The sequence below is a fragment of the Pogona vitticeps genome, chromosome 5 (genome assembly GCF_051106095.1).
Source record: "Pogona vitticeps strain Pit_001003342236 chromosome 5, PviZW2.1, whole genome shotgun sequence".
Classification (NCBI taxonomy): domain Eukaryota; kingdom Metazoa; phylum Chordata; class Lepidosauria; order Squamata; family Agamidae; genus Pogona; species Pogona vitticeps.
Window position 1 is genome coordinate 123,345,956 of NC_135787.1, and position 4,556 is coordinate 123,350,511.

Here is a 4,556-nt window from a genome sequence, read left to right on the forward strand (position 1 = left end):
ATGCACCAGGAAAGCAATGGAGACTTTATGGGGAGCAGAGGGGCTTTTAAAATAATTGCCATCAGATGTGAAAAATCTTGACAAAGATCTGGAATAGTTTACCCTGTGTGAGACCATTTTAGAAAAAAAAAACCCAAAAAACCATAAACCTTAATTGTTCCACCTTGGAATCTTACCTCTTGGTTTTATTGCTTATTATCATTTTCCCCCCAACCCTTCTCCAGCGATGCCATTTTAACAAGTGATACATCCTTTTAGCTACAAGTTGTCCAATATTAAGAAGTACATATGTTTAATACGTGAAATGGGAAATAGGGAATGGCATGGGAAGCAGAAAGCCAATAATTCTATCAGCAAAAGCCACTGACAACTCCCGATGATTCTGCTGCGGGGGAGGGGGGAATCTAGATTCTTACAGTTCAAAGTCAAAGCCTTCCATTTTCCAAAGCAGGTAGGCTGAATAAAAGAACTCATGGCAAAATCTTGCTGAATAAACCTATGCCTGCATAAAATGCTCCCTAGGGCAATTTTTTGCCTTGAGGAAACCTTTGGAAGCCTCAGGATGGAGGTGTAACCTTGAATAGTTAAAAATTACCAGCAGATAACGATTTGGAGTCCCAATCTTGGTAGCACCGATCTGGTGGGTTTTCTTGGTGTGTGTGTGTGTGTGTGTGTGTTGTGTGTGTGTGTGTGTGTGTGTGTGTGTGTGTGTGTGTGTGTTGTGTGTGTGTGTGTGTGTGTGTGTGTGTGTTTGGAGGGAGCTATTAAAGGCTTTCCTCCATCCTGAAGCTTTCAACGGCTTCCCCAGAGCACAAGGGACCTAAGAGACCTTGGAGCCTGAAAGGGGGAAATAGGAAGCTTTTTATTTATTTATTTATTTATTTATTTATTTATTTATTTATTTATTTATTGGACTTATATACCGCCCCATAGCGCTACAAGCACTCTCCGGGCGGTTTACAATTTTATCCATTTAAACAACATATTTCCAGTGCCAGATCTGCTTTATGCAATAATACTTTGCCCGCTGAGACCTCCGTTATATAAACACAATTTGGACATAACTTGACAAGAAGGTCAACTGGGTAAAGTTGGCATGGGACAAAGAATTAGAGATCCATCATTGCCATCAGGCATTAAAAACTGGCGGGATGTGGTGGCGCTGCGGGGTCAGAAGACCAAGCAGTCGTAAGATCGAATCCACGCGATGGAGTGAGCTCCCGTCGCTTGTCCCAGCTCCCGCCAACCTAGCGGTTTGAAAGCATGCAAATGCGAGTAGATCAACAGGAACCACTTCGGTGGGAAGGTAACAGCGTTCCATGTCTAAGTCGCACTGGCCATGTGACCACAGAAGATTGTCTTTGGACAAACGCTGGCTCTATGGCTTGGAAACGGGGATGAGCACCGCCCCCTAGAGTCAAACATGACTGGACAAAAATTGTCAAGAGGAACCTTTACCTTTACCTTATTAAAAACATTATATTGAGTATAACATGCACTCCTTTTTCCTAGGAAACTCTGGGAAATGAAATAGATATCTAAATAGTTTGCCCAGTGCTTTCATCATATCACATGGGCAAAATCAGAACCTTCCCTGGCAGGACTTTCTCTGGTGGCTGTGGGTTGACCACAACCATGTTAATTTCCTCTGGGAGCAATATTATGTCCTTGCATGACATCACCCCTAAAAAGATACATAACTGTAAACAATATTTTCCTACTCAGGCTCATAATTCCCTGGTGGAAAAAACTGCATAACTACCACAGCTGTAAAACTGGTACTGGTGGAAAAGTTAGCCTAGCAGCACTTTTCCCCTGGTTTGGTTTCCATTTCTTCCAAATAATAATAATAATAAAAAATTTTAAAAAATGGTGAAATGTTATCAGTAGACAATATCCATTCTAGATGTAATATTATTGCTTTCCTTTTTTTAAAAAAAAAATCAAAATACTTTGAACAATATTTTAAAGAAAAATCAAAACAGGTTTAAATGAATCCTGTAGAAGCCAAATTTCAACTAAAACCCTGAAATCCAGCCATGGCTCCAGCTGAAACTGCCAGTGCAGGCTGGTTGGCTGACAGCTTTATTTCTGTCAAAGGATAAAATCAAGGTAATTATTGTTTCACAGGAAAAGGAAGACATTTCCAAAGACTTTCCTCTGTTTCTCCTTAAGTGCCTTACAACCTGAATAAAATACTGGCCCCAGAATCCTTGTGAACTTCTGCTGAGCAGAAAATCCTAATGTAGTAGTGAGGGGGCACGCCATGTGTGCAACTGTCACATGTTTGTGTTGGCAAGTGGAGGGAGGGAAACATTTGCCCATAGAGATTCTCAGTTATGCCACAGCAGTCCTGCAGTATGACACTAATGGGACCCTCTGTTTACCAGAAGTTCAGTGGGCTAGTGGCTAAGCTTGTGAAATGAAGAAACAAGAAAAGTTCCTGGATTTGATGCATTCTTAACAACAAACTCTTTAACAACCCATCATTTTAAGGAAATGTCACTTGGACCTGCATTTCCTTTCCAGGCAGCCAAATCATGCCCCTATTGCTGACAGAACACCAAGAGAGAAATGTAGTAAACAAAAAGAGAAATTATTTTTATCATCCGCATGTGGAACCAAGTATGTCTAATTGCCATAGAATAAATTGACTAATGATCTGATGTACTTTAGCGACATGATTTGCAGGAGAATATGTAACTTTTGGTGTAGATTTTTGAATTTTGGTTAAATTCCTCTGGCTGTGCAGCAGAAGTACAGAGACCCACAGAGCAGAATTAGCTTCATGTTCTTCTCTTTATTTATTTATTTATTTATTTATTTATTTATTTATTTATTTATTTATTTAATATCCCGCCTATCTAGACAGAGTCTACTCTGGGCAGTTTACAGCAAGTAGCATAAAAACAATTCACACACACTTTACACCACAATTTAGATTAGACTACCTTTTTTATTTCATTAACTAGCACCTGCAGTCTAAATAACTCACTCTGAGACATTAGTAGTAGAAAGAATAAAAAGATTTCATTTACATACAGCGGAACAGATCAAACAGCAAACTAAGAACAAACATGAGTGCTTCTCAGCAACAGGCCTCAGCAGACTCCCTTATTCCAACGGACTGAAGAGAGGGAAGAGAAGTATAGAGCAGAAAGGTGTGGCTGTCTTGGAACCTAGAGGCAAGGAAGGGGCAATTGGTTAGTGCTGGATAAATTGACAGTCATCTCAGCCCAGAAATATCCCTCCCATCCGCAACTACTAAAGGCAACATGTCAGGTTGCAATAACTCCAACAGCTTTTGCCAGTAAAAGGAATTGAGAATAAAGAAGATAAGTATGTAAGGTAGTGTATCTCACTTCATACATATCTCTATTTCAGTTGAAGTAAAGATATCTTTATTTAAATAGGCTATTGAGCCTGAATGAGCATTAGGACTCAAATGGGAATAAGCCGCAGATGCAGATGGGAATTTATTTCTAGTACTCACAAATGCATGTGGAAAGGCCAAAAAATGTCCTTCCTTTCTCTGATCAGAATTTCTCATGTACACAGCTTGCCAAGAAAGGGTGTGTGTGCAATAATCAGAATGCTATTGGAAAAGGACGTTCCATGTGTATCAATGTTTACACTTTCTACTCATTTCTATAATATGCTTTTGAAAAAAACAATACATAAGTTGCAGTCACAGCCTATATTGGAAGACATGGGCTGAAATCCTGTGGCTTAGTGTTCTAAGTTACACTACAGTAGACCCATTGAATCAGTAAGGATTATTGAGTCAACTCCTCCATAATTTCCACTGAACTGAATGACCCTACTCTAGTTCTTACCTACTTTAGCACAGTATGATAGCCATATTATTGATGGCATTTTCTATTTGTGCAAGGAACATGTCTTTACTTATGTTACTAGGTATCTATTAGCATGACAGGCATTGGTGGCAATGAGACACAACCAGCATCTGAAATATGCTTTATATATAAAGCTTAACATAGAAGCCTTGGCTGCTATCAACTTGTTTCATATTTGCTATCATCCATTTGCTGTACTTGTGTGAAATATTGCATGATTTATTCACTATATACTTTAGCAACACGGAATCCTGTGGCACTGCCACACTGAGTTTAAATAACTGTTTTTGATGAACCCTGAAAGGGAAAATGCACTGGAGTGTAACCAATGAATTGGAAAAGCTCATTTGCTGTCTTATCCTGCACAGTAATTCTGGAGCTGCTCACCTCTCATCCCAAGCTGTAGGAATGGTCTTGCTCGGCAGTAGCGCAAAATCAGACTATGCAATGACTCTCAAGTCATAACTGACAATGCTTGTGGAGGAAAAGTTAAAAGGCTTGAATCTCTTATTTAATCTCATTTTATTTGCTGCCTCTGGAATGATGTTAGCTTAAAGACAGTATTAAAACATGCTGAGATGTTTTGAACTCAGTTCTTATCCTTCAGTATTGTTAGTGTTCAATTGCCCTGTTAGTGTAGTTAGACATTCAAGATGCTACTGTGATTTGTTGCTGCCTCACTGACTGTTTTATTGTCTT

At 39.3% G+C, this 4,556-nt stretch overlaps 1 long non-coding RNA gene across 1 annotated transcript; it reads right to left on the minus strand.

Annotated features, from left to right (window-relative positions):
• Positions 1 to 859: 859 nt before the first annotated feature.
• Positions 860 to 4,331, minus strand: LOC144589548 (uncharacterized). Its single transcript, XR_013545716.1, has 2 exons — positions 4,245 to 4,331; positions 860 to 3,179 (listed from the first exon to the last, which is right to left on the minus strand). It is a non-coding gene; the product is annotated as an uncharacterized LOC144589548 (long non-coding RNA).
• Positions 4,332 to 4,556: the final 225 nt, after the last annotated feature.